This window comes from Bos grunniens, chromosome X (assembly GCF_055505025.1).
Source record: "Bos grunniens cultivar Pamir isolate PY7600 chromosome X, Bosgru_T2T1.0, whole genome shotgun sequence".
Taxonomy (NCBI): domain Eukaryota; kingdom Metazoa; phylum Chordata; class Mammalia; order Artiodactyla; family Bovidae; genus Bos; species Bos grunniens.
Window position 1 is genome coordinate 5,051,831 of NC_141194.1, and position 11,868 is coordinate 5,063,698.

The 11,868-nt window shown below is 46.9% G+C and overlaps 1 long non-coding RNA gene and 1 other non-coding gene across 3 annotated transcripts in view; both read left to right on the forward strand.

Moving 5' to 3' along the window:
• LOC147339718 (uncharacterized) overlaps positions 1-11,394 on the forward strand; it is a 246,175-nt gene extending 234,781 nt beyond the window's left edge. For both annotated transcript variants that reach the window (XR_015158979.1, XR_015158977.1), the window contains one exon: positions 10,552-11,394. This is a non-coding gene — a long non-coding RNA (uncharacterized LOC147339718). The remainder of the gene's footprint in view (positions 1-10,551) is intronic.
• Positions 9,290-9,372, forward strand: TRNAT-AGU (transfer RNA threonine (anticodon AGU)). Its single transcript has one exon. It is a non-coding gene; the product is annotated as a tRNA-Thr (tRNA).
• Positions 11,395-11,868: the final 474 nt, after the last annotated feature.

Below are 11,868 nucleotides of genomic sequence, written 5' to 3' on the forward strand. Positions count from 1 at the left end.
GGATGCAGGAGCCTGGTAGACTGTAGTCCATGGGATCACTAAGAGTCGGACACGACTGAGTGACTTCCTTTCACTTTTCACTTTCATGCATTGGAGAAGGAAATGGCAACCCACTCCAATGTTGTTGCCTGGAGAATCCCAGGGATGGGCGAGCCTGGTGGGCTGCCATCCATGGGGTTGCACAGAGTCGGACACGACTGAAGCGACTTAGCAGCAGCAGCAGGTTCCATACCATGGACAGCCACATGCTATTATTTAATGCACCAAAGGAAGTGTGTGGGGGGGTGGAAAGTAAGAGTCAAAGTCAGTATTCTTCAGCGATTAGTCTTCTTTAAGGTCAGCCATATATCTCCTCCCTTTCGGACTTCCTTGCCAGCATCCTGTCTTATGTCGGGCAACTTGGTGCTGCTTGGAGGCATCACCCTGAGAAGGAAGACGTGCCTCTGTATTCTCATCTCTTCGTGCTGTTCAGATGCTATTAAGTAGACCATTCATCCACCCAGACCTCCCTGTGACACCCTCTGCTTGACAGAAGCATAAAGGATCTCTGACTTTCTCCACCAGCTGGTTTCCACTTTCATTTATCTTTTCTTCAGGCTAATACTGAGCGGACTTGGAAAGTAGTCTGGTTATTCTGTTAGTGGTCCTTTTCTTCTAGGTGAAACAGCCGTGCCCTGCCGCCCCCGAATTGAGATAGCGCAGCTGATCAATCGAATGGAAGAATGGAGGGATCCCCCAGGGGCCTGGAAATGGACAAAATAATCGTTTGCTAAAGTTCAGCTTGGTCCCATAAGAGATATGTTGACCTTCAGCTCGCCGACGCCAGCCCATTTGAGGGTTGTCGTTGGGAATGTTTTTGCTGCAGGTGTGAGTAACAGCACAGAATATCGTTCACTGCTCAAGTTGGTACGTAGTCCTCTGACACGGTTCAGTTATTAAGTAGGGGGGAAAAAAAAGAGTGGAGAAGGAATGAGGATGAGATTGGTTAGAAATTCTCAGGGTATTCTTCCGTGCCAAGACACACTTTGCACTCTCGCTCTGTAAAACGTGAGTCACAAGGATGTTATTTTTGTTCTGAATAATCGCTGGATCCCAAGGGACGATAGCAGTGCTGGTCAGATAATGCGTCTTCAATGGTGTCATGACAGTTTCTGCCCTTGCCTTGGTCCTGGGGCTGCTGGAATGGGATACCACAGCCTGGGTGGCTTATGGACTGCCCAGGTGGCGCTGTGGTAAAGAACTTGTCTGCCAGTGCAGCAGACAGCAGGAGACTGGGTTCCATCCCTGGGTCGAGAAGACCCCTGAAGAAGGAAATGGCAACCCAGCCCAGGATTCTTGCCTGGAGAATCCCATAGGCAGAGGAGCCTGGTGGGCTACAGTCCATAGGGTTGCAAAGAGTTGGATACGACTGAGTGACTTAGCACACACATCAGGGTGGCTTATAAAGAGTAGAAATACATGTCTCACTTTCCTGGAGGCTGGAAGACCAAGTTCAAGTCCCTGGCAGGCTTGGTGTCTGATGAGAGCCTGCTTCCTGGTTCAAAGATGGCCGTCTTCTCTCTGAAGACGTCTTCTCTCCTCATAGGGTGGGAGAGGCGAGGGGGCTCTCTGGGGCCTCTTTAGAAGAGCACTTATCTCATTCTGAGGGCTCCACCCTAATGACTTCGTCACTTCCTAATACCATCCCTCCTAATGCCATCCCTGCTAAAACCATACCACCGGGGAAAAGATTTCCGCATATGAATTCGAGGGAGTCACAGACATTCCTTCTATAGCAGTCCTTAAGACTGGGTTGGCACCATGGCTCTATCTTCAAGGAGAATATGACCGCTAGAAGAAAATGAAATAGGAAGTCTGTCTCTACTGTCCTCGTGTACTGTGAGCAAGGGTGGAAAGACAGACAGCGATCAGTTACCAGGATTCTCCTCTTCCTCCTCCAGGTTGGAGCTACCTAAACATTGAAAGGAGTTTCCCAGGTGGCTCAATGGTACAGAATCCACCTGCCAATGCAGGAGACATAGGAAACATTGAAGGGAATGGGGCGGCAGAGGATGAGATGGTCAGATAGCATCACCGACTCAATGGACATGAATTTGAGCAAACCTAAGGAGATGGTGCAGAGAAGGCAATGACACCCCACTCCAGTACTCTTGCCTAGAAAATCCCATGGACGGAGGAGCCTAGTAGGCTGCAGTCCATGGGGTTACTAAGAGTCAGACATGACTGAGTGACTTCACTTTTCACTTTCATGCATTGGAGAAGGAAATGGCAACCCACTCCAGTGTTCTTGCCTGGAGAATCCCAGGGACAGAGGAGCCTGGTGGTCTGCCATCTATGGGATCGCACAGAGTCAGACACGACTGAAGTGACTTAGCAACAGCAGCAGTAGCAAGGAGATGGTGAAGGACAGAGAAGCCTGGCATGCTGCAGTCCATGGGCTCGCAAAAACTTAGCGACCGAACAAAAACAGTGACCAACGTTGAAACGGTTGGGAAATGACTTGGAATTTCGGAGCTATCTCTCTAGTCTTTGCTTGGGACATGAGCAGGCTGTCAGAGAAAGATGATTTGTGCAGTGGCTCTTGTTCTCACATGATTTAGGAGCTTTGGGGGCAGTGTTTTGATGAATTGTCTGAAGCTGTGTTTTGATGAACTGGGGGCAGTGCTTGTGGCTCCCCTGAGTGTTTGTGTCACAAGTATGGGATCCAAAGTTTTACGTAGGCTTTAATGAGGAGATACGGAGGAGCTGAGAAGACTAAGGGGTCAGCGAGGGCTGAGAGAGGAGGATAGTTGGCCATGTTCATACTTGGAGACCTGGAACACGTGGCTGGGCTTCCGGGCACATCCTCCCGGAAGAACAGAGTGGACAGATGTCAGTGAGTCCAGCAACCAGACCACACAGGTCCTTCTGCCACAGAGAAGAGTGAGAATTTCGGTCATCCTTGTGGAAGGACCCACGGCTCCCTCTCCCAGCTCCACGAGGTCATGGTACCTTGCCTACTCACATGGACATCATTTGAAAAGAAACACTGGGTGGTGGAAATAGGAAAGACGGGACCTGGGAGACAAAGACATTCAAGAGATGAAACAGAGAATACAGCCATACTCCAAGTTCTTGGGTGGAAGTTTTGTGATCATCCCCCCCGTCTTCAAGAGGCGAGAAAGATTCGATTGAGTCTTCAACCATAAAGAAGACGTGTTCTTGGCACATGAGAATATAGCACAAGCACCTTCTGAAGTGGAGTGAGTGGAGTCACTGAGGCGTGTTCCACTCTTTTCGACCCCATGGACTGTAGCCTACCAGGCTTCTCCGTCCATGGGATTTTCTAGGTAAGAATACTGGAGTGGGGTGCCATTTCCTTTGCCAGGAGATCTTCCCGACCCAGGCATCGAACCCAGGTCTCCTGCATTGTAGGTAGACACTTTACCGTCTGAGCCACCAGGGAAGTCAAGTGGAGAAGAGTTAAATGGGGTGCAAGTTCTCAGTCTCTGAGAGTATGTAGATATGCAGAACAGGAACTAGCAAGTTGCTTTGTCAACAGAGCCCACAAAAGCAAGTTAGCATTTAGGTCATGATTCTGTGAGAGGCTGAAGAGATTTTCGGGTTCAGGCATGTACTGCAGGTTCAGGAGAAGAAGGGGACCCCTCATGATGCCGTCAGGCATGGTTCTTTGTGGACCCAGAAGTAAGTTGTAAGGATACAGTTAACTCTGCCTGTCAGCTCGCTCCAGGCAACACGGCTCCCATGCAGTTTTTACGGTAGAAACACCGCAGTGCTGAGGATCAGAGTGAACACTGAAGGTTGCATTATTAAAACCGTTATTTCTGCTGGAGAGTGTTACCAAAATGAAATGTCTTGCTCCTACTGGTCTTAGGAGAGATCTGGCTGGTTTCAAACATCACGATTACTGAACTTTAAAAACACAGTCATTTATGAATACATATAAATCAGTGTAGCTCGCACAGAGACTTCTTTCCTGGGGTGACCTTTAAAAAGGCATACCTTGGATTCAGAAATAATCTTTTGCAATACATCTCCAAGTATCTAGCTTAAACTCGTGATGCGCTGGGAGCTGCTTTGCATTTCCCTAATGGTTTACTTGCTCTGGGAGTCTGTACCGTTCTCTACGTCACTGTTAAAACAGAAGGCTTTTGTTTTCTCAAATCCATGCTTGAGAAATAATCCTCTTTAACTACGTCCCGTTTAGAGGGGGCGTCACAAAACCCATGTGCAATTTTAAGTTTTAATCATTTTAGATGAGCCCAGGGCTGATGCAAAGCCCTGAATATTATTGTTCATTCATCAGAACCTGACGCTTTGGATGAACTCAGGGTCAAGTTCACAAACTCAATTTACAGAACGGCTCAGCAGCACCCAGAGAGCAGTGTCACTAACTTAGAAACTTGGAAATCGGAAACTTGGAAATTTTGGAAGGATGAGTAAGGCAGTCACTCTTTTTTTTTTTTTTAATTGGAGTATAGTTGATTTGGAGTTTCCTTAGTGGCTCAGACAGTAAAGAAACCACCTGTCCAATGCAGGAGACCCAGGTTCGATTCCTGGGTTGGGAAGACCCCCTGGAGGAGGGCACGGCAACCCACTCCAGTATTCTTGCCTGGAGAATCCTAGGGACAGAGGAACCTACAGTCCATGGGGTCGCAAAGAGCCGGACATGGCTGAGCAACTTACACCTTCACATTTTACATATTTATTTTACAGTGTTGTGCTAGTTTCTGCTGTACAGCAAAGTGAATCAGCCAAGCATGTACATATATCCCCTTTTTTTTCTTCTGCAGTTGATTCTTTTCCCATTTAGGTTGTTACAGAGTGTTGAGCACAGTTGCCTGTGCTGTACGGTAGACTCTTGTTGACTATCCATTGTAAATAGCGCAGTGTGTACATGTCCATCCCAAAGTCCCAGTTTATCTCCTCTCCCCATTCTTCGCCTTGATCACCTTAAATGAGTCTGTTTCTCTTTTGTAAGTAAGTTCAAAAAACCTCTGGTCTCGGTTGGAATGGATCCTCACCTCTATTTACTCCTCACTTTCAAGGCCTTTCTTTATAAGATAATTTTGTTTCATAAATCTGTCCTGGAGGTCTTGCCATGGGTGGAACCTATTGTCATAGATTGTAGAACCAAAGTTGCCTAGGATTATTTTAAGGCTTGTGGGCTAAAGCGTCCCAAGTGGTAATTTCCTCCAAACACTTCCTAAGGAAAAACAGAGAACACACAAAACATCTTAGGCTAGTGTCCTAAGAGGTTGAAACCTGAGGAAGTCTAATTTAATGTAACTAGCACCACCGCCTCTACCTTGGGGGCTTCCCTGGTGGCTCAGAAGTTAAAGCGTCTGCCCAGAATGCGGGAGACCAGGGTTCTATCCCTGGGTCGGGAAGATCCCCTGGAGAAGGAAATGGCAGCCCACTCCTGTATTCTTGCCTGGAGAATCCCGTGGATGGAGGATCCTGGTGGGCTACAGTCTACGGGGTCGAAAAGAGTCAGACAGGACTGAGCAACTTCTCTCTCCTCTACCTTGACCGTGGCCCTGAAGTTTGGGACTACTCATGTGTTCCTGTGTGCATGCTTGGTCACTAAGATGTGTCCGACTCTTTGTGACCCTGTGGACTATAGCCCGCCTGTCTACACTTTTCTGCTTTTCTACTTTGCTTCGGTTGTGTCCGACTCTCTGCAACCTCGTGGACTGTAGCCCGCCAGGCTCCTCTGTCCATGGGGTTCTCCAGGCAAGAATACTGGAGTGGGTTGCCATTCCCTTCTCTAGGTGATCTTCTAGACCCAGGGATCGAACCTGGAACTCATACATGGCGGGCAGATTCTTTACCACTAATGCCACCTGGGAAGCCGTTTCCTACTAAAGACCTATATCATCAGGCTTCCTGGTAGGCACAGCTGTTTTTCTGACTCTCTAGATTAACAAGTGTTGATAAAAATCCACATGAGAAATTACTCTCAAAGTTGAGGAAGACTTAGAAGGAGAGGCAAAGAGACAGAGAAACAAAGTTTCCTCTTTTCCTTATTTCTTTGTGGGTGTGCCAGGAGCTGAGGGCCAAGTTTTGTGTTTCTAATTGTAGATTCCTAGTCACTTCAGTTGTGTCCAGATCTTTGGGACCCCATGGACTGCAGCCCGCCAGGCTCCTCTGTCCTTGGGATTTCCCAGGCCAGCATACTGGGATGGGTTGCCATTCCCTTCTCCAGGGGATCTTCCCGACTCAGGGATGGAATGCAAGTCTCCTACTGACTCCTGCATTGGCAGCCGGGTTCTATACCTCTAGCGCCACCTGGGAAGATTCTTTAGCTTAAAAAGTTTTAAATTCTAAGTCTTCTCTTATTTTAAAGTCTTGGCTTTTGCCTTCTCAGTCACTTCTTAGTGGTTTGGGATTTCCTTTGCCCGCATCATTTATTATTGATCATCTTCAAATATTTGTATTATAAAATATTAAAGAGTAAAATGAGATCATTTTACAGTTTGTTTTTTTTTTTCCCCAAAAGTTAACCTAATCTTTAAGCAGTCAATGGTTATTGAGCGGACATGAGCAAACATTTTTTTATAAAGGGCCTGATAGTGAATTTTTTTTTTTTTTTTTGGCTGTGCGGGGTCTTGGTCATTGCCTGCAGAAGCTTCAGTTTTTGTTGTAGCCTGTAGATCTTTGGTTGTGTCATATGGGATCTAGTTCCTTGACTGGGGCTCGAACGCAGCCCCCGGAGATTCGGAGGTCTGAGTCTTAACCACTGCACCCCCGGGGAATTCCAAGTCTTGCATATTGTTAATGCAAGTCCTGATTGGAAAGGGTGGTTTAATTGTTTCATGTAATTGACTGTGATCGGCAAATTCATTGCCTAAAGACTGCATTTGAGCCTCATTTATCTATTGACCGAATGTGTATCGACTACCCATCGTGTGCTAGACCTTCTGCCCAGCCTCCAGAAACAAATATTTCTCTTATCCTCTCACCCATATCTAATTAACTTGGAAAATACTCTTCGTCATTTATTTGTTTTTCATTTTCTAAAAAAAAAAGAAAAGTGTTTGGTAAGCTTCTAAGTCTAGTTTTAGCACAACGCTCAAAAAGGTTTAAATCTATAGCAGTCCATTTCCGCCAAGTACACACACCAGGCTGAACACTTGGATTTAAATGTCAGGGTTTTTGAAAGTCTCCAAATGATACGTTCCACACCATTTCAGGAAAATGTATTTCAAAGGTATATTTTAGCTTACATATCCAAATTATGAAATATGTTAACTGCACACACTTTCAATTAACTTACCACTTAAACTCCGAGTAGGAGATGAAATAGAATGACACCTGATTATTTCCGCATGCATTTTTCAATGCGCCTGTAAGTCTGGCATCTAGACCCAGGTAACAGACGATTAAACAGTAAAACATCATGACTACCGCATGCATTTAAACTTTAAAATTAACTCAGACAAGATAGCTTCAGATGGTGATGGCATCACCTGGAAATGACTGTAATCCGACTCCATAAATATTGATGAACCTGCAAGCTTTGAAATCACCACCGTTGAATTTTACTGTGTTCTGTGTGCATTTCCAATCTCTGGAACTTGGGAAAGTCCCGTAATGAAAGGGCCCCAGATAGGCCTCGTGCAACAATCTAAGTGAAAAGAGAGCAGAGATGTCCATGGGAATTTGTCGTATACATTAGCTTGGTCTGTCTCTCAAAGATTCCTGAAAATTGGTCTTGAAACTGAGCCCACAGAGGACACACTCAAGTAACCAGAATAAATTTCTTGTCCTTTGAAAACTGTTGAGTCACTAAATGGTGTCCAACTCTTTGTGACCCCATGGTCTGCAGCACGCCAGGCTTCCATGTCCTTCACTGTCTCGCAGAGTTTGATCAAACTCATGTCCATTGAGTCGGTGATGCCATCCAACCATCTCATCCTCTGTCATCCCCTTCTGTTGCCTTCAATCTTTCCCATCATCAGAGTCTTTTCTAGTGAGTAAGCTGTTCGAATCAGTGGCCAAAGTATTGGAGTTTCAGCTTCAGCATCGGTCCTTCCAATGAATATTCAGGACTGATTTCCTTGACGATGGGCTGGTTTGATCTCTTTGCAGTCCAAGGGACTCTCAAGAGTCTTCTCCAGCACCACAATTCAAAAGCATTAGTTCTCCGGTGTTTAGACTTCTTCATGGTACAACTCTCACAACTGTACATGACTACTGGAAAAAACATAGCTTTGACTATATGGACCTTTGTTGGCAAAGCAACATGTCTGCTTTTTAATATGCTGTGTAGGTTTGTCATACCTTTCACTACAAGTTGAAAATATCCATCTCCTTATCATAAATATCAAAACTTCTCCCCACAAAGTCTATTCTCAGAGATTATGCAGCCACTGATTCCAGGAGTCTGACGAGCACAGGCCATGATCAGCATGGCACCTACGTCAGGACAAGCAAGATGCTCTTTTCACAGGGGCAGAGCTGTGTGCAAGAGGTCATTTTCCACTCTGTTACCTTTATCAGCACGTGTTTGGGGCTGGGAAGGGTTGTGCTTGGCTGGCTTAAGCACATGATGTGAAACGTTTGGTGAAGCCTGATCATCATTTGTGTTAATAGGTTTATTCCAAAGCCAAGAGATGTCACTTTGGTATTGCTGAGAGGTATATTTTTGTCTCTAGAGGTGGGAAGGCTCTTGAGAGTCCCCATGGACTAAAAGGAGATGAAACCAGTCCATCCTAAAGGAAATCAACCCTGAATATTCATTGGAAGGACTGATGCTGAAGCTGAAGCTCCAAGACTTTGGCCACCTGATGGTTGGAAAAGACCCTGATGCTGGGAAAGATTGAGGGCAGGAGGAGAAGGGGATGGCAGAGGATGAAATAGTTGGATAATATCAGTAACTGAATGGACATGAGTCTGAGCAAACTTCAGGAGATGGTGAAGGACAGGGAAGCCTGGTGTGCTGCAGTCCATGGAGTCACAAAGAATCAGACAGGCCTGAGCGACTGAACAATGACAGGAGGGGGGGAGTTGCCACCTTGGAGCGACTTGAACTCTGCAGATATTAAATAATTGCTCTTTGTTGCCATTTTTCTAGGAGAAACTACTCAGGGAGAGACGAAGTGTCATAGGATACTTAAACGGGCTCAGGAGTCTTTAATACAGCTCTTAGGTGGGCGTCCCGTTTCTTACATTTGTGTATACATTGAGTTGGCCAAAAGGTCGTTTGAGTTTTTCCATCAGATATTATGAGAAAACCTAGACGAGACTTGCGGCCAACCCAATAGATGTGCTGTGAATTTACATAGCCCTCGCCGTGGCTTAGCTGGTTAAAGCGCCTGTCTAGTAAACAGGAGATCCTGGGTTCAAATCCCAGCAATGCCTGGGGTAGTTGACTATAGTATATTATGGAGGAGGCAATGGTACCCCACTCCAGTACTCTTGCCTGGAAAATCCCATGGACAGAGGAGCCTGGAAGGCTGCAGTCCGTGGGGTCACAAAGAGTTGGACATGACTGAGCAACTTCACTTTCAAGAAAAGAGCTTCAGACCCACACATGCCTTCCCTTTGAGCCTTACAAGTATCACGGATTTTGGACAGACTTGAGCATAAGCTAAGCATTACAATCTGAAGTAAACACGAGTGTCTACTCCTAGCTAGCTGTACAACGTGGACTCTCAGAGGAAAGAAGTAACTCTTAGGGCCTAGAAAGAATGGTACACATTGAAAGATGTAACAGAAGCGACTCAAGCCAGTTTAAGCCCAATGCTCAACTCCGGTGAAGAGTCTTCTCTGACACCCCATAGCAAGACGCAGCAGCCATGTGTCTGAGAATGTCCAGGTTGGGAAGGAAAGTGCTCGATTGTGGAAGGAGACTCCTGTAGCAATTTTGGACCAAACACACAAAAAATATTACTTATTAACTTATTTTTGGCTGTGCCGGGTCTTCATTGCTGCATGCAGGCCTTCTGTAGTTGCAGTTGAGCTTCTCATTGTGATGCCTTCTCTTGCTGAGGAGCACAGGCTCTGGGGCGCACAGGCTCAGTGGTGGTCACTTGTGGGTGTAATTGACCCGAGGCGTGTAGAATCTTCCCAGAGCAAGGATCGAACTCGTGTCCTGTGTGTTGGCAGGTGGATTCTTAACCCCTGGGCCACCAAGGAAGTACTGGACCAAGTCTTAGGATTCCTTGGCAAGGTTGGCCTCCTCTGATCAGGATGTGAGATCTAGCTATACTCTTAAAAGTACCAGATGCTGGTGTGGTCCACCCCATATACACACCACCCCCAGAGGTCACCCCAGTGGGCACCATCTGAACCCCAGGAAGGAGTAGACCAGAAGCCCTGGCACTTGTTTGCCAGGGAAGGTCAACCCATCAGGACTGGAGTTGGGGTGACATGTCCCAGGTTCTTGAACCCTCAGTTGGGTGACTTTGGGTAACTTTGAGGCATGTTGTATACAGTCTTGGTGGGACTGAGCCCATCCCTCCACAAGGGTACCTACTGTTAACCTCTTCTTCCTTGTTTTTTTTATCCTTTTCCCTGTCTCACCTCTTCACCTTCTTCTCCCAGGAAACAATGCCCATCCTAGTCTTGCCTCCTGCTCCTGGGGGCATCTCGACTAAGACACTGTCGGCAGCGTGGGAGCAGGAACCTCTGTATCCCCTGACCCAGTGGCCATGGCCATCAAGTGCATGTGCTGCCGTCAGCATCTTCAACGCTCAGCTGGGAGGTGCATCTGAGCGCCCAGGTTGCTGCCCATCAAACCAGTGATTCTACACGATGAGAGAATTATTCCTCTTTGGGTCTGAATTTTGTGAGTTTTTAAAAAAATGTTTTAATGTAGTGGTTTTAAAATTTTTATGTATTTATTTGGTTGGGTTCTTTTGGGTGCACTGGGTCTTCTTTGCTACACATGGGCTTTCTCTTGCTGCGGGGAGTAAGGGCTACTCTGTAGTTGTGGCGAGTAAAGGCTACTCTCTCATTGCGGTGAGTGAGCTTCTCATTTTGATGGTTCTCATGTTGGGGAGCTCTGGCTCTAGGGCCCTCAGGCTTCAGTAGTTGTGGTGTGTGGGCCTGGTGGCCCCATGGCATGTGGGATGCTCCCAGATCAAGGACTGAACCCATGCCTCCTGCAATGACCGGTAGACTCTTACCCAGTGCATCACCAAGGAAGTCCACGAATTAAAAAAAAAAAAATTATTTCTTTGACTCAGCAGGTCTTAGTTGCAGCCTGGGGCATCTGTGATCTTCTCTGTGGCATGTGGACTGTTGGCTGTGGCACATGCAGGCACGTTCCCTGACCAGGGTTCAAACTCGGACCCCCTGCGTTGGGGGCTCAGAGTGTCAGCCTCTGGGCCACCAGGGAAGTTGCCCTGAATTTTCTGAGTTTTGATTCCAGCCTCTGTATTTTCATTTCACAGCCCCACCCCCAACACACACACACACACACAGACACACACACAGACACACACACACACCCCACTGCCTTCCTCCATCGAGCAGCAGCTCTGTTTGCTATGGTCGGGTTCCAGGCGTCTGTGGGTGAGAGGGTAATCTGCACATTTCTGGCTGCACTGTTAATTGCATCATGTTCTGATTCTGTGAACCAAGCCAAGGAAGTCAATCCTTTTTTATCTGGGTTGCCGAGATACAACTTCAGATCACGGTCCCTAAAAGTTGACTGTGCATTCCCGACTCGATGGACTTGAATTTGAGCAAACTCCGGGAGATGACAAAGGACGAAGTCTGGCTTTGTGATCATGGGATCGCAAAGAGTCGGACACGACTGAACACGCACACGTTTCTTTACTTCATCCAGAAAGCGCTCAAATTCCCCTGTGCTTCTGCCTCCCGGGGCGGATGTAGGTCTTTCCAGGCTTGTGGGGA